We start from the raw sequence: 18,803 nt of genomic DNA, 5'->3' as shown, positions 1-18,803 counted from the left end.
TTCATCGATGAGTATTTATTAAAGTCTCAGACCTACCAAGCCTTTAGCTTAAGAGGTCAATCTTGGCCGCAAAAGTTGAAGAGAATCTGATTTGCTTACAACTAACAATATTTTATTATTGCATCAGTATAACAGGTACTAGGAAACTGGCATACTCACATGCTACACAGTATTTTGTGCTTTAAAAATCTCTGACATGGTTTTCTTATTTTCATCATTTTTTTGGTGTCTAGAAAAATGTGAATGTGTGCTTTCTGCTGCAAACTTAAGGTGTGTTTAACTGAGCTATCTTTCTTAAAATAGAAGGTGGCTATTTTCCTTCATTTAGTGTTTTGTAGTATACAAACAGTTTCCTGAACTGCCAGCCCTCGAAATGTTACATTTGACAGAAGCCAAAAGAACGTGCTCTGAAATCAATATCCAGGTAATTGGGCACTTACATTTGAAATACACAAGCACAGCTATGATGGCCATGGTGAGGGAGGATAACATGCTATTAAAGGTGACAGGTGCTGGGGCCACACTTGGGTCGAAGTCTTACTTCTCTCACGACTGGCCATGTACTTGGGGAAAAATCCTTTATCCTCTGTAAGAGTCCATTTTCTCATCAGTGACATAGACATTATGAATATTATCTCACTGTGATTGTGAAGATTAAATGATATGCCTATATATAATGCTTGTAGCCTAGAGCCAGGCACATTGTCAATAGCCTTGATAACAGCTGGCAAATATTGTTTTATAAAGGAAACTGTGTAGTAAGTAGTTCCGCAGCTCTATCTTATTTTATTCTGGTTCTTCCCCTTACAAGTTTGTATGCTTTGGGGCATGTCACTTCACCTTATTGCTCTTTAATTTCTTGTTAAAAAGATGTAGATACCTAAGCTTAACTAGCCTACCTCCATTTCCAGGTTTACTTGCAAGCTCCTATCAAATCTGGGTGAAAAGTGACTTTCTTAAAAAGATCCAGAGGCTGGGAGCCGAGGTAGACATGGAGACGCATTGCCCTGGTTCTGTCCCAGCTGCTCAGCCACCAGTGTTGTAGTTACCCGACAGCTGAGGCCTTGCTATTCTCAGTTGTCCCTGGTCAATGACCCAGCAAGTTGGGGATAGCCAGGGACAGATCCTTTGCAGGTGATTCCCAACCAATGCATGAGGAAAAAGACTGAAAAGAAGTAACTATTGTGGGGAAAGGTAACTTGTAGCATTATCAAAAAGATATATCACTTTATGTTTAAATTAACTCTGAAACATAGATTATATGATATCTCATAATGATGCAAGGGGCCGTCCAATTCCATTTCTGCCCCTGAGGAAATTTCAATCTTTGCTTGAAGATGCTTCAAGGCTGGTGGAGACCTGCCCAATACTCTGACAGCCCCACCTGCCCAATCCTGCTTCCATCCTTTTCTTTTCACAGGTATCCTTCCCCAGTAAACCTTTCTCACACCTACTTTCGTCTCGGTTCTGTGTCGTGGAGAACTCCACCTCAGACAGGAGCCAAGAGTAAAATAAATCAAGAACATCCAGCCATCATCAGAATCAGGCAGGGTGACCAGGTAGACCTTGAGAAGCATTGAGGCAAAGAGGTTCCAGCTAGACCTGAGGGGAATGGCCCAGCACCAAGGCTCAGCTGAGGCTGTGTAGAGGGGGGGATGAGCATTAAAGCACCTAACTAATGTAAAACTGCCCTGTGAACTCCTAAAGCACTGTTCAAATGGCAGCAATTTTTCATCTGTGTGGCAATGCATTGTTTTGTACCTTGCAGCATTAGGGCACCTACCTAATAAGGTTTCTGGGGTGTTGGGCACTGACTGCAGTCTTCTTTCTATTGGCAAAGTTGGTGTTATTTTAAAAAGCAGTCCTATACTCAGAGGGCTGAGGCAGAGTTAATAGGACAGCAATAAAATTCAGGATATGTGGAATGAACATAGGACCTTTGAGGCCAATGAAGTTCAGGATTTTTCTCTGGGCTGCCAGCTCCAGATTCTTACCTTAAGGGAAAACATTCTTCTGTTGAGGATTTTGATGACCTGCATTTATGCAGCATAAGATAAGAATATGGAATTGTCAGAACTTGCTTTCAATAATCCCAGGTCTCTGTATTGGACCTTTATAAGGAAGTTTGTTGTTGAAAAATAACTGGATAAATTGTTAATTACAGCGCAAGAACGGAATGGACTTATGGCATTCAGCACACATTCTAATGGACATTTGGTAAAGGGTATACGGGGAAAAATGCACTGCTATGTTCATTGCTTTTGTGCCCTTAGGATGGAGGTATTCTCTTTAAGCTACATAACTATCTTGGCTTCACTGTATCTGTAATAACAAATTCACCTGCACTTTTTTTTTTTTTTTGGCCAGGATTCCTTTATATGACCAAATTTTATAGAACTTCTTGGTTTAAATGTGTAACAGGACAAATTAGCTGTAAAGGTGTGCCACATATTCACGGTGCTGTGTTTTCCACTATAAAGATATACCTCAACACTTTCCACTAAGCACCTAAAACATACAGAAATGTTCAAGCGATGAGGGCAAAGAAAATCTGTATTTTCAATCTTGAGAAGTGTGGAAAACATGATGAAATGGTAAAAACTATTGTGTTTTCTAGTTAGAAACATAGAAGTTGTAAAATTTGGTTTCTTTACTAACATTGGGTATATGGAATTTAGAAGTATAACTATGTTTCAATATATTGTTGTTTATTGAAGTATAGGTTTTCCAAGTGAACTAACTTTTCATTAGGTTTCATGTTTGTTACGCCGGAAGCCTCAGTCATATTCTGAGAATCAAAACTGAATTGTAGAGGCTGGGCACAGGGGCTCACGCCTGTAATCCCAGCACTTTGGGAGGCCAAAGTGGGTGGATCACCTGAGGTCAGGAGTTCAAGACCAGCCTGGCCAATATGGCAAAACCCGTCTCTGCTAAAAATACAAAAATTAGCCAGGCGTGGTGGCACGTGTCTGTAATCCCACCTACTTAGGAGGCTGAGGCAGGAGAATCGCTTGAACCCAGGAGGTGAAGGGTCCAGTGAGCCGAGATCACGCCATTGCACTCCAGCCTGAGTGACAAAGTGAGACTCTATCTCAAAAAAACAAACAAACAAACAAACTGAATTGTAGAATATGTCTGGGGTATCGTAGTTTAAGTAACAGTAAAGTACTCTGAGCTCTGACCTTTTCTCTTCAGTGTTGTGTAGATGTGTAAAACACCTTTGAGTAACAAAATAAAGTTTAAAAAAGAAGGAAAAGTATATAAACTTAAGCCACCTTTGCCTAATCCGCTTGATTTTTTAGCTATTGCTATCAAAGTTCTTGTTTGATGCATCTTTGCAATTTTTATCGATTTCTGATGTACAGTGTTTTATTTTATAGAGGCAAGGTACACAGAAGCTTTCTGTGAGGGGAGACACCTGGAATCAAGTTCTATACCAATGGATTCTGTGACCTGGGCCCATCCCTGAAGCTGAGAACTCTTGGTCTCCTTATGTTCAAATGGAGGCGCTACATCTAGATAGGCTGAAAAAGTCTCTCTTACTCTAACCTTTAATTATCTACTCTTTCCCATGCTTGTTATTTCTTAATTTTGCACTTTCCAAACACAAATAAAATTTTTGCATGAAACAGAAACTGGAGGTCTCTGAGGTAAACTAGAAAAGGAGGCTTGGCGTGGTGGCTCATGCCTGTAATCCCAGCACTTTGGGAGGCCAAGGCAGGGGGATCACAAGGTCAGGAGTTCAAGACCATCCTGGCTAACACAGTGAAACCCCATCTCTACTAAAAATACAAAAAAAATTAGCCAGGCGTAGGTGGTGCATGCCTGCAGTCCCAGCTACTCGGGAGGCTGAGGCAGAAGAATGGCGTAAAACCCAGGAGGTGGAGCTTGCGGTGAGCCAAGATCGCGCCACTGCACTCCAGCCCGGGAGACAGAGTGAGACTCCGTCTCAAAAAAAAAGAAAAAAAACTAGAAAAGGAACCCAAGACAATATTAGGTAAAATCTCTGCTATCCTCGGCCAGGTGCTTTCCTGGGTAGACCCCTTAGAAGTGTCTAACAGTTGTTAACCTTTGAAAGTAACTTTCACAGCATCAGATCCTGAGAGGTCCTGCGTGTTCACAGTCCCTTCAAAGGTGGTGGAAGTGGAGGCTCACTTTCATTACTCTGTGCCTTGAATCCAAGAGATTTGCAGCAGTATGAATTTTCTGACAGCAAAATTATTCTCTTTTCCTAATAGGCTTTTTACTTGGTTTTGCTTTGTACTTGTAAGAAGAGATGCACTTGGATTAGCTGGGTCATTTGGGAAAGAATGTCTGCCAGATGTACACTGTATGATTCAGATATTGTTATTACTGAAGACATACCATTTTTTTCATCTTCAGGAAGTTTGACAGTTGAATCCAAACACATCTTCATTGATTGCAGTGTTTGTTATATTTCCAGATACTTTAAGAATCCCAATTATTACTGTTTCATGAAGAAAGTTTTTTTTTTTCTTTAGTAAGCACCTGCCCTCCCCCAGACAATGTGACTCTTTCCCAAGGAGTTCCTATAGAGTTTGAGTGATGGTGTATGCTCAGCTTGTTATTTTCTTGCCCGTTCTTGAAGACAACTGCTAGGAAAAGCATCCAATAGAAGATCACAAACCAGAAAAAAATTGGATTTTTTTCTGGTTTCTCAAGTGAAAAATTCAGTACTCCCCAAAGACCAAAATTTGTTCTGCTTTTGATATTAAAGAGAATATTTTTTTCTGTTCATCTTCTACCTTGGGATTATATTAATCTAGTGCCATATATAATTTTACAATTACATGGGGCCATGGTATGATTAATATATATGACATAAATATGTATTATGGAACTTGCATGAATACCAAAGAAGAAGGACACTGACTCACTGCGGGATATTTGGGAAGTAGCTAGCTGACCTCTTGGAGACTCAAATCCCTCATCTGTGCAGGAGGCACTACTGCCCTCACAACGTTCCTGTAAGAACCAAACGAGGGAATGCATGTGGATTGCAGCATAGCACAGTGCCTGACAAATAGTACACTCAACAAATTACATGACAATTTATTTTCTCATGGAGGAACATGTTTTCAATTTCTCAATCATATTAACCACTTTAAATAATGTTTTATAACCTAACTTAATAAATGCTTGTAAGAGGGGAAGAAAAGTTTGACACAATATATTGCTCTGAGAATTTTCCTCTTTATTCTGGGAAACTACACATGTTCATGACCAACTGATGAGTAGATTTGGTACAGGTCATTGGAAATGCCTTCCCCCTCCCCCCCATTCTTGGTAAAGAACACAAGGTTGTGTATTAAGAGACATTTTAAACTGCTTCCTTCTTTTCTTTTTAAGCATCTCAAAGGCAGGTCGTCTAGATTTACTCATTAATATTTGCAAATTGTCATGTAAATGCTTATTAGCAGTACAATTATGGCTTACCACACTGACAATAAACTGAAGGAAAAAAAAATATCTAAATCCAGTAGCAAAGATAAGAGTCTCCTTCTATGGATGACTCCAGGGCAAATGCTTACATACTAAATAGAAAGAGATATTAGTTTAAGAATTAAAAACATCAAGGTATCCTGTTAGAGCTAATGTGGATCAAATATTACCAGAATCAGTGACTTTTTAGTTATTCCAAAACACAAGTAACATACTTTTACTTTCATAGAGTTGGAGAATTTTAGAAAAGTTAAACTGGTCTTTATGGGTAAACTTTTTCAGGTTTACAAAGTTTTAGTCAATTATAAAGCTTGAAGGATTATGAGATAACCAACCCCCTGCAAACATTTCTAGAACACTGTCTACCTGCCAAATGTCACTTGATTATGCGCTTAAGGTGGACAGAGAGTTCATGTGTTTGACTTATGGATCAGAGTTGCCGTAGTGCTGGGTCCCAGGTGAGTCAGGTGAGTCCATGGTATGACAAGGGCAGCTTTTATGGGGTATACAAAGCAAAGCAGAGCAATTATGAAAATAAAGATATTTTAAAGTAAGCCTAGTCCCTGACAGAAATTGGAAACTTAGGGTAAGAGGTGGCTAATGCCCAATAGTGTGCTGGGTAAAGGCTAAACAATTGGATCTTATAGACGATAGGTGGGAGGCCAATTTCTGTGGTGTAGAACTCACCATGGCTGATTTCAAGTTACCAGCATGAAAGCGATGAACACATAGACGGGTAGAGACACTAAGAATTGGCTCTTGCAAGATGGGCTCCAGCACACCACCAACTCTCTCAGTATGGCTGGTTCATCTATGCATTATTTCCTTGTTGGCTTATCATAAAATGGAAAACCTTACTGTGGTTGATCATTTTTAAAAATATTTTCTTTCATTTTCTTACCAGGGACATAAGAATAAATTTAATCAAAGTAGATAAGGAGAAACTGGATAAAGATGGCCCATGGTATAGCCTGGAGGGTGTCATTTTTACCATAGTTTATGTGGATGGTGCCTCCTGGAGTTATGCAGGATAGGGCCTGCACAGCTATATGCAGTGGCCCTGCCACACCTTCATCTGCTTGACTTCACCACCTGTCACACACACACACACACACACACACACACACGTGCCCAGCAACTAATGATGGCTTACATCGTATCTCCTACTCTGTGCTAGGCAGTTATTATTCCAGCTCATTCCCTTCTTCCAATCTAAACTTGACCTGTGACTATTCAGGCTCCATCTGGTACTGGTGGTTCTCACAGGATACCAGAGCAAGCCTAGAGGGGAATCAGGAAGAGGGAAATGGGGACCTCTGAAAACAGTGTTCATCAGCTATGTGCAGATGTGTTTCAGGACGCAGTCTGGGAGGCAAGGGTAGAGAAGATGCAGGATACTCACAGTTCTGTCACTAGCTCAAGAGCACTTAGGCACAGTGTTCATTATCTGGGGGAGGAAAAAGAATAAATCAGTGCTTCTACATTCAGCTAAATTACCCTTAAAAGACCTCACCACTCAGTTGGCTTCCCCAGCTGAGTCATGGCTTCCTGAGCAGCCAGGGGGCCTAAGGAAGACTCTGTGGGTGGCTCTGAATGGGGCAATAACACAGTGCTAATCCCACCAACTTGGACATGAGCTTTTAAAAAAGAACAACAAGCCCAGTTGATTGATGGTGTTATTTTGGTTTTTTGTGGGAAGGAATTTACTTTGGGAGTATAGAGAAACAGACACTTGTGCTGCTCAGAGCTTTCAAATACAGGGAGGATTTTTTAGAGGAGAGAATGTCATGTTCCCAAACTTTTAGGGCACACCTGAGAGCATTATCTGGCAGACCAGGACTCAAGGGACTTGGCAGCAGGCGCAGTCAGGCTCTGCCTAGGCACAGCTCTAAGTGTGGTCTATGGCTGTGTGCACAACACTGGCGAACTGGCGCCCTCCTCCCCCACATACACATTTACAACATGCTCATCACTTCTTCCAAGGATGGGAAACCCAAAATAAATAAAAATAAATCTGGCTACCATGTTCTTTTCTGCCAAAAATAACTAATAAAGCAGTCGTTATAATTTTTCTAGGATATTATGGATCTTTCAAACAGAATGCCAAACTATAAAGATGTGTGGAACATGAGCACAACATATACTATGTGAGTAAAGAAGCTACAGGCTGCGGGTAATAGGAGAACTACTTCAAAGCAGCTATGGGAAAGCTAAAAGGGGTTAGAAGTAGGGGAAGGTTATTAGAACGTCATTAGGCCATTTCATGGAACCCAAGAGCAGAAAGGCCACAGATGTATGGACTGGAACCAGGATTGGAGTATGGGGGAGCCCTGCATGGATTGGTGACTTTTTCCCCAGAGTGTGGGTTCATGCCTCTTTAGCTGCAGATCAGTACTCTCTACATAGGTCTATAGGACAGAAAAGGATGGCCAAGAGCTCCTGAATTTTACATGTTCCAGTCCAGGGACTAAAGAGATTTCTCTTTCCAACCCAGTCTACAAAATTGATGAGGAAGAAACAGAAATTTCCCCAGGTCAGGTGTGACCCCTGATCAATCAGTTGTGGATGGGCACAGAGTCTGGGGAACGATTTTGATTAACCGGGCTCTGGTCTCCTCTGTCCGCAGAAGTGAATACTGCTTTGCCTCCTGCTGGAATCCCTCTCCATCCATGAAAATACACAATAGATTAGAAGGGTCAGGGGTTTGGAGTCAGGCAAACCTGAGTCTCACTTATTAGTTATGCAACTCTGGACAAATCACTTAATCTCTTCAAAATTCAATATCCCCATCTATAAAACTGGACTAAAACTATTGGCCATGCAACATTGTCAATCTAAAAGGATGCTGGGTGGGAATTTTCCTCATGCCCAAAAGTGAGGCCAAAAAAAACTGTGAAGAAATTGACATTCTCTGGCACAGCGGTTCTCAAAGTGAGTCCTGGGACCATCAGCATCAACCTCACCTGAGAACTTGTCAGAAATGCAAAATCTTGAACTCTAGCCTAGACTTACTGCATCAGAATCATTGGACATGGCAACCAGTGATGCATGCCACAGTTTGAGAACTTCTGCTCTATGGACCTAGAAGGGCTCCAAAGAGCCCTCCAAAGTGGACCACAAACTCCTGGTGGAGGCCAGTTGAATCTACTCCTCCCAGGTAACCTCTTCTCAGATGACAGTCTATAATGCAGGCTATGGGGAGGACAGGCACAGGAGGGAATATCTGGAGTCCAAAATATTTGGGATATCGAGGGTCTAGTGTGGTTTACGTGGGAAAAAATAAGATTTCTCCACCTTAAGCCAAGTGAACATTAAAGATTGGGGGTGTTTGAAACAATGGGGGAATTAAGTCTCCCCTGGCCAGGTGCTGTGTAACTGTGGAAAATTGCAGACCTGCTTTGATGCCAGCACTGTTGGAAGAAGTTCTTGGGAAAATATTTCTCCTCTCTCAGAGCTTCTAGACCCTGAAGAGAGAGGGGAAGCAAAGGGAACTAGCAGACCATGTCTCCTCCTCACTGAAGGACAGGTCAACAAGATAGGAAGGGGAGGGTAGGAGACTGTGGCTTTAAATGGGAGGAGCTAAGCCTGGCATAGTGTAAAAACACTGTTCCAATAACCAGAGGTAAATAGATGCCATAGGATGTGACCCAAATGGCATTGCATCATTGCAAAGAGTGATTTTAAAAAAGAGCTGTGTTGAAGGCAATTAGCAGAAAATAAAAAAATAAAAGTATTTGAGATGCTGTTTGGAAAATACATAAGCGTCGGGGATGGTTAATAAAGCATTGTCATTTATTGAGTACCTCCATGGTCCAGACTCTTCGTTAAGCAACTAAAAAAAAGAATCACATTACATTTTTATAACAACATTGTGAGGCGGTTGTAATTCCCACATTACAGAGAAGAAAACTGAGGCCCAGAGGAGGGGAAACAAGCTGCCAAAAGCACACACTGAGTCAGCAGAACCCAGCCCCAGCCACCATGTGCCTCTCCCTGACGCTGAAGCCGCATTGTAACCATTGCTTGTTTAGGGTGGCTATGTTAATAATACGTTAATCCCTAAATCAGGGATGTTACTCATTTCCTTCTGGAATGGAATCCTTGAGCATTCCAATTGTAGATCAGGGTAGGGAGACTGTCTCTCTGTGCTTCGTTAGTTCTTGTGAATCCCCACACAGAGGTCCTGGCCAGGGACAGTCTCTGCGCTGCTATTTCAGAACCAGGAGTCGGCTTCTCAGAGCTGGTATTTATTAGGTTGGTGCAAAAGTAATTGCGGTTTTTGCCATTACTTTTAGTGCCAAAAATCGCAATTACTTTTGTACCAACTTAGTACATGACCCTGTTTTGCGACTTAAAACTCAAGGCAAAGATAGTCCAAGTGCTAACTTTAGTTTCTCAGAGAAAGCTCCAGATACCTATGAAAGGGCTCTGTAGATCGTGAAAGGGCCAACCAGTGTGCAGCCTTACAGTGGAGTCACCTGGACTGCACTCAGAAAGGCTGCAAGTCTCTTACTTTGAGAGTGGCAAACGGTGCTTGCAAGCATCTTCCAGCCCTGAAAGTAAAATCGAAGCCATTCAATGCCGGTCTCTCCCTTGCACACACACCCATTTATGAGCATGAATCACAGATTTCCAAATAACAAATATGAACTTTAGAAAAAAAAACACCCACCGCATAGCCCAGAGCCTTCCAACCCCCCTTTCCAGCTGTCGATCAAGGCGGATTCTGACTAGCCCAGGAGGAGGGCGTGGGGAGGGGGAGCTATTAAATCAGACCCCAGGAGGTTCAACACTTGCAGCAATTTGTAGTGAAATTACCAGCTGAACTTGGTTTAGAACCTCGCTGGAGCCCTCCCTGAAGGGTGTGGTGTCAGAGCTGAGCAATTTGCTGTGGGTGAAAGCTTTGTGGTTGATTACTGAGCTAAGAAACAGGTCACCGAAGACCAAAGGAGCCGGAGGGTGTACCAGAAAAGCTTCCAGCTGCAAGAAGCCATGCTAAGGTCACTCTCATTCTTTTCTAAGCATCTAGAAATACATTGCTGTTAATTCTAATAAAACTTCAGCAGGTCCTCAAATAACATCTTTTCATTCAACATCGTTTTATAACATTGATGAGAAAAAAAATAAAAAATAATCAATTCCTGGCCAGGGCTACCATCTGTGTTTGCAAGTTCTTCCCATTTCTGCCTGGGTTTTTCCTGGGTACTTTGGTTTCCTCCCACATTTCAAAGATGTGCATGTTAGGTTAGTCTAAATGGTCCCAGTGTGAAGGAGCGTGGGTGTGGGTGTGAGCGCGCCCTGTGATGGGATGGTGTCCTGGCCAGGGCTGGCTTCTACCTTGAGCCCTGAGCTGCAGGGATAGACTCCAGCCACCTGAGACCCTGAACTGGGATAACTGGGTAATCAATCATCATCATTGTGTTTATTAATCTTTCATCAATGTATGTATAGCTTGCATGTATTTCAATGTTGAATATTATAAGTGTTTTGGTCTTTATTTAGAAGTTTGGGGATGTTTCTGTGACCAGAAATACGCTGTAGAAACTTAACTCTTGTTTATATCAATTAGCCTAGGATAAAACTGGTTTTGTCACACATCATTTTGCTTAATGCTGTGGTTTCCAAGAACCGATAGATGACATTAAGTGACGACTTCATTAGCTACGCAGGCTGACTGGCTTGCAAAAGAGCTCCAACAACATCCTATTTGGAATGGAGACCAGTCTCACAAGGCAAAGCTACGGGAGCTTAGCTGTTGAGGAGTCAGCTCTTCTTTCCAAAGACTTGCCTCTCCTTGTCCAGAAAGCCTGTGCCACCCAAAGGGACTGTGTCCTGACAGAAAGGCAGGCTGCCTGCCAGAATAAGGATTAAAGCACAGAAACTCAGGATCCCTCCCCCAACTTTATGTGGCTCACACAATATGAATTGATGCTCACACTTTATACTTGTAATTGTGTCTCTACATTTATTATTGATAAAGTACTATATTAGGTATGGTCTCATTTAATATTTACAACTCACCTGGGTGTGGTGCTTTTAAGCCTCACTTGACAAAAAACGCAAAAGAAAACATCCAAGTGTTTGTCCCAACAGGCATAGTAACGAATGGCATAAAAATCAATGTTGAGAGATTTGTCCAGTATGTTTATCAATACCCCGTAGTATATACTTCATGTTAGATCTTTTAAGAATTTGTGCACAGAAAAAAATCCTACAAGAAATCATCTGTTCTTCAGAGTCAGGGTCCCTGTCTCTAATGATTATGGGTCATGGGTCTCCTTAAGCTCTCCTTTTTCTCTAGGCTTCCAGGAAGACCAGAACAACCAATAGAGGGCAATTCTTGCAACTCTGTGAGCCTTCATGCATGGTATATTTGCTTTCTCTTTTCTTTGAGCTAGTTTTTCTTTTCTTCTAATTAATTTGCCTGTATACAGAAACTTTAGATTCTTTGGGAACTGAGGACAGCCATAAATAAATACATAAATATAATAGCAACAAGCAAAAATGTGAGTGAGAGAGCCAGCCTCCAAGACAGACCTCCTGATTCCAAATTCATTTCCACATCACCATATGGTCTTGTCTGGCATTTCTGCTAGAGGATCCTTGGGACAAGGTGCATTTTGTTTCCTGAGAGATGGTGTATTAGTATTAGTCCATTATTACATTGCTATAAAGAAATATCTGAGACTGAGTAATTTATAAAGAAAAGAGGTTTGACTGGCTCGTAGTTCTGCAGGTTGTACAGGAAGCAATAGTGCTGGCATTTGCTTCTGGGGAGGCCTCAGGAAGCTTGCAATTATAGCAGAAGGCAAAGGGGGAGCAGATGCCTTACATGGCAGGAGCAGGAGCAAGAGAACGTGGGGGGAGATGCCACACACTTTAAACAACCAGATCTCACGAGAACTCACTCACTATTATAAGAACAGTACCAGGCGATGGTGCTAAACCATTCATGAAAAATCCACCTCCATGATCCAATTACCTCCCACCAGGCCCCAACATTGGGGATTACAATTTGACATGAGATTTGGGTGGCAGCGAAGACCCAGACTAAATCAGATGGGAAGGTAAGGGACATGGAACAACTGTGACCACATTACTATGCCCTCACCTGCCTGGGCAGCAAGGAGCTCAGGCCTCATCAGAGCAGAATGGTCTGGAAGTTGCTGGCCACATGCCACCGATTTTCTCTCCCAGGAGCAACCCAGCAGTCTTTCCTTGAGGGAGAAATTTAATTACAAGAAATTTGCAAACATATTTGGGAAGAAAGGTAGGGCAGTTATTCTTTAATTAGATAGAGGCTGGTTTTAATTGCCTTCCTGGCAGTGTGTCTCCTTGGGAGTCTGGTGCTTGTGCAAATGAAGACTTGAGTAGAGAGTTAGAAAAGGAGCTTTGGTTTGGACATTCCTCGCCACTGGATTGGCTACCACATTCAATCCTAAATTGCAACCTGATAGAGTTATTTTCAGATTTCTGAACCTTACTTCCATCAATATGATGTTGCTTCTAGTCTGCTGGAGCCAAGGGGCAACAGTAGAGCTGATTATTTGGTCTGCAATGGCCCTAGGTCAGAGCAACAGGCATGCTCAACAATCCTCTGCTGGAAAATTCCGAACTCCTCAGGCCCGCTTTCCATATAAGGAGTCTGTGTGCAAGTGTGCATGTTCCAGAGTATTTGTACATGGAAATGAGAGTGCGTGTGAGTAAGAATGTGTATGTGTGATTGTGTGTATGAGCGTGCAGGCCTATGTGTATATGCATGAAGAAATATGTGTTTTGGTTTTTTTTTGCTTTTTAATAATTTTATTTTTTTTCTAATTTTGTTACTTTAATTTCCCATAGCACCTTGGCGATGTTGAAAACAAATACAAATACAAGGATGTACTCATTTGAACATTTTATGCATGAGCATGTGTCACACCAATTTTGGGGGTGACAGTTTTGACAACAGGAAAAAATCTAAGCAATCGACAAAACAGAAGCCGGATAACTGGCTCTGACCCCCACCCCCAACATTTAAGAGACGTCAAAGGACACCTGAATTAGGTTAAAAAAATCAAGTTGATATGGATATTTCAACAGTGTTCTGTGCTGCAAAACTGAAAATAAAACCATTTAATACACAGCCCATTAATATCTGAGTTACGCTTTTAGGAACTGTCAACTCGAAGATTCATGAAAATCTTTTTTTGAATTTTTAAAAGTCAGCGTTTAAAAATAAACTTTAAGTTATCTAATAATCAGGTGAATTTCAAAGGAGAATTTACTCACAACTTGAAAATAAATTCTCTTTCAACTTCTTAAAATATCCTCATTCAGCTAATGAAAAGTGAAACATGTATGTATCTTTTTGGAAGTTCAGACTAGCATATGCCCAAAAGCCTAAAGTTAAATTAATGGCCACCAAAATTGTAAGGAAATATAAAAAATTAGGAAAAAAATCCATCATATATTATAGTTAATAATTTATAAAAGCCCCTCAGAAGGAATACACTGTTCTCTTTTGAGTTTTATCTTTTCTGTAAAATCAAAATTGGTACTTTTAAAATATGGTTAATATATATATTGCCAGCCTAAATACCATAGACTTAACCCCAGTGTTGTTCGACTGTGTCAAAGTAAAACCAGTGGACATTTAAGCCAAAAGACTAATTTTTAAGGCCATAACTAAGAAAACTAGAGAAGTGTTCACGAACTTTTAAATACTATTTTATGTTCCAGCAACATTCTTTTTGTTCTTCTTTACCATAGTGGAGATGCTAACATTCCATCGCTAAGCCTTCCCAAAGCAAACCTGTTTATTTAAAAAAGAAAAAGGAATGTGAAATAATACTCAAGCTATCTTAATTTTAGGAAACAAAAATAAATCAGAGTTCTGCACAGCATCTGATCATCTGCAAATTCAGCACATAAGACAACTACCACTATAAACCTTTATCATTGAAAGCTCTTATCGTCCTCAAAATCCAGTTGAAAACAATTTAAATGGATCACTATTTTAAATGTCAGTGTATTTGGCAAAATTAAAATTACTCAGAGACAGGCCCTAGGTATTACGAAAACCTTAATTCGGGATAGCAAATGGAGACAGGTTGTGCAATGTCTCTGTGTACCTTCTCTACGAAGTGCAAGGTGGTGAACTTGTGTGACTCTTGTTCTCTTCATGCAGTAAGAACTATGGCAGAGTATGCATGAAGAAATATGTGTTTGCGTGTGTGTATTGGAGTGAGTCAATGTATGTGTGCATGAGTGAGCATGTGAGTATAAGTGTGTGTGAGTGTATAAACATGCATGTGCATATGTGTTTGTGTATGCATGCCTAAGTGTGTATGAGTGTGAATTGCATGTGTTTGAATGAGAATACGAGTGAGCTTTTGAGTGTGAATGTGAGTGATCATGTGGTTAAGTGTGTGCGTGTGTGTTTGCTATGGTCTCTCTAGTTGCATTAGGAGGAGGAATGGGGGGAAAGGGAATGAAACCAGAATGGGCAGATTGCTCGACCTCACCCTGACCTGACGGAGACAAAAGCGCAGAGCTAGAACCGTTGGCTACAGTGAAAACGCAGTTTATCTCCCTCTCACACCTAACCATCCTTAAATAAGTAAGGGAAAGCAGACAAACAAGATTCCCTGGAAAACAAGATAATGAAGTAATCTTCCCATTTGGCTTCCCATGCAGGATCCACAGAGAGACAGGCGTGTGGAACAGCCTGCAGGTGGGTTCACAACACATTCTATGTCCACCGAAGCTTGTTCTGAATTGCATAGATGGAATGCTCCAGCCAGAGTGATTTTAGCGGCAGAACCAGTGACATCATTTCGGCTGCACGTGAGTGGAGTCCCTAAGGAGGTCTTGTTTCCCTCATTTACTGAAAACACAAAACGCATCAAGGGCAGAACTGGGGCCAAACCCCAGCGTTCTTGAAGTGCATTTAGAAGATAATTTATCCTGGTTGCCTCAGAGATGCCTGCTTACGCACATATTGTCCAGTCTTCATACTAATCCCTTCTTCCCATCCTGTCAGAGGCCGTCTAGCTCATGTCTGGGATATTTATGCTCTGTTATCACTGGTCTCCTTTTTCACCCCATTCTGTAAATTACTGCCCCTTAATCAACTTTAAAATTGCCTTGAGGATGTCACTCCCTTGTTCAGAGATATTTGCTGGCTCCCCATTAATTAGAAAATAAAACCTAAGATATTTAGTTTGCAGCCAAGATTCAGTACAATCTAATTCTCACCGTTCTTATTTTTGACATACCTTCTTCCACTTTATCAAAACTTGTCTACTAATTGCATAAGTAACATACTCTATTTATTCATTCTTTTATTCAAAAAATACCATAATGAGCGCTTTTCATGTCCCTGGCAGCACCCTAGAGACCATAATAATAACATGAAGCTTAATAAGCACCTGCTGTGAGCAGCTATGCTACTAGATTCTCTGTAGGAAATATTAATATACAGGGCTTCTGTGTGTACCACTTCAGGGTTGCCATATACAGAGACCACAATATAATGACGCCTTTTGGATTTTGTAGCACGTCACCTCTATGTGTAATTTTTACAGCCTTGAAAGGGGAGTGGTTACATTAAATTCATTTTATGGTTGAAAAAACCAAGGCACAGTGTGGGCATTGAAATCCAGGGACCTGTATTCAAAATCGTTATATATAATTAACATTGTTCTCTTCTGCAGGTTCTCTGGGAAGATACACGATCATACACTTTTCTGCTTTTAATTTTTTTTTCGTATGCTAGAGTTGATGAAGAGAATTAACCAATCAACCTCCATCAAGGCAGGTTTCCATTTTCTATTTCTTCTGCAGCTGCATCAGCCCATTTAAATTCTAGACTAGAGTCAACGTGCTGTCATTGAATGGGCATGAGTTTTGGGATCTGACTATTCTTAATTCAGATTCTAGCCCTGTTTACTAGCCTAGGTAATATTCACCAAATTAGTTAACCCTATGAATCAATTTATCATTCATTAAAAGGTTATAATATATTATAGATATTAGAATACATACATATATATGTTGCAGAATTTGCAGATAGATTGAAATACAATGGAAAGCAGAGCCTTTAATATAGTACCTGCCAGACAATCTAGTACTCAATGAACATTAGCCATTGCTTTCCCATCACTGTACTCAGATTAAGGGGAGAAGCTGCCATTCCTGCTATGAGAGGCTTCTCTGAGATGAATGCTTGACACAATTCTCTGCCATTCTCAGGGAAATAAGGTAAGAAGCATACTCTCAAAGGTGTGCCCCTCATGCCGCTGTCAAACCAGATTATTTCTGGGTCAGCTCTGAAACACACTTCCACAAATTATTTCTAAGCCTTTGCTTGTGGACATTTCTGAACCACAGTCCAGGGATATAAGAGGGAAATTATGTCCTCCAATGCCTGTGTTCCTGGGAAGGAACTTTCTACACTTTTCCTGTTTCTGTCTGGGTAACTTCCCACACCCTACCAAGGGCAGTAGGACGGGGTCCGAGGATTGCAGGGTGCCGCCCAGTATGCAGTTGGGATGCATCACAAGTGCACAGTTTCTATCACACAGTCACACTGCACATGATCACTGCCAAATGGTCTCTTCCTATTGCTCCAATCAGCAAGTACACTTTTAAGCCTGAAGACTTGGAGGTTATGAATTTCATGTTGGTTCTATGCCTGATGCCAAATTAGATTAGATTCTACTTTCAGCCTAAAAGAAAAAAAAAAAAAACTTTTCTTTGGAAAAACAATATTTTTTGTCCAATTTACATCTTAGGTTTACCATGGGGGCTTTAGTTTAAAGTTGTTCTCATTGGAGATTCTTGATTGGCTGGAAGCCCCTGGGCTGTGCTTATAAGAAGTGGCCAAATAACAATGGAATGATACCAATAGTGGTAGTGGGTAATATATTTAAGCATCATGTTCATGGTCTTGCATTCATTATGTCACTGCCAATGACTCCAGGCCACATACCAGACACACTAAAGGAGGCTTTCCTAAAATACAGATTTCCAGGCCACAGCCCATGCCTCAGAACCTAGTGTAAAATTCTATATTTTAAAAAATATTTTATTAGTGATTCTAGTGCATAGAAATACAGCAAAAGTGGCAAAAATCCCAAGGGTGACAACTACTATCGATGACTGGAGTAGGAAAAGTCACTTCCTAAGGTCCTTTAGGAAGTGGTGAAACTGTAGACTGGAACTCAATCCATCCTGATCTCAGAGCTTGAAAACATAACCCTTACCTTAAGTGAAACAGGTCCAACAGCACAGACCAATCCTGTGGGATGCTGAGGGTCGCTACCTGCATCTTCTGACTCAATGGGTCTAAGAAAGGGCCCAGGAATCTACATTTTACAGAGCCCTCTGTTACCCTACATGATTTTGAAGCAGGTGACCTGACAACCGTATTTTTACAAAACTCCTCTACTTCCTCCAATCTAAAGAAAACAATGCCAACATGCTTTCTCCTAATTAATTGGCCTATTTCTTAGCTTATCTAGTCAAATCAGTCATTTCCACTGACATGTCATGAGACCCTTTTTGTTTTTCCAGTTCTCAATCTTTCTTATCTCTCTATGAGCAGATGACCAAATAATAGATCTGTTAATTCTGGAGTCTAGAGTTCTGAGACCTTAATCTTTTTTTTTTTTTTTGAAACAGAGTCTCACACTGTGACCCAGGCTTGAGTGCAGTGGTGCAATCTTTGCTCACTGCAACCTCCCCCTCCCAGGTTCAAGCAATTCTCCTGCCTCAGCCTCCCAAGTAGCTGGGATTACAGGCATGTGTGACCACGCCCAGCTCTTTTTTTTTATTTTTAGTAGAGATGGGGTTTCACTGTGTTGGCCATCATTCTGCCCTTTACTAGATTCAGTCTTCTCACTTTAGTAGACGTTTCTGCTCACAATTTTTCTTCTCAGGATCTACACAAATTTACATAATCTGTGCCCTCCCTAAGTCATTTTCTAGCACTCTTGCTCCCATTTGCTAAGATGACTATACTGGCCTTATTCTGTACGTATTACATGTGAAGAGTTCTCAGGCAGTTTATTTAAAAGGCCTTCCCATGCACAAAGTGAAAATCCTCCCTTACGTGAAAGGCTGTATGAGGAAGTGGAAGGTGTTGGGTGTGCACTTATCATGACCATGAAGAACTGAGCCACGTAGTGGACCTGACAACGTGAGAATTCTAACTTTGCCGTGCAGTAGCCACAGCATCTTAAACAAGTTACTTAATCTTTTGGGGATCTCAATGTCATTATCCATGAAATGAAGATAATATCAGGACTATAACAAGAATTAAATGAAAACACATGTAAATGTCAATTAGAATTACA

General features: G+C 41.0%; 1 long non-coding RNA gene across 1 annotated transcript in view; it reads left to right on the top strand.

Moving 5' to 3' along the window:
- Positions 1-18,803, top strand: part of LOC134760224 (uncharacterized) — a 205,092-nt gene that overhangs the window by 16,487 nt on the left and 169,802 nt on the right. The window contains exon 2 of the long non-coding RNA XR_010137252.1: positions 7,540-8,620. This is a non-coding gene — a long non-coding RNA (uncharacterized LOC134760224). The remainder of the gene's footprint in view (positions 1-7,539; positions 8,621-18,803) is intronic.

Source organism: Pongo abelii, chromosome 16, assembly GCF_028885655.2.
Source record: "Pongo abelii isolate AG06213 chromosome 16, NHGRI_mPonAbe1-v2.0_pri, whole genome shotgun sequence".
NCBI lineage: Eukaryota > Metazoa > Chordata > Mammalia > Primates > Hominidae > Pongo > Pongo abelii.
Note: the sequence above shows the minus strand (reverse complement) of the source record. Positions and strands in the feature narration are given on the sequence as shown.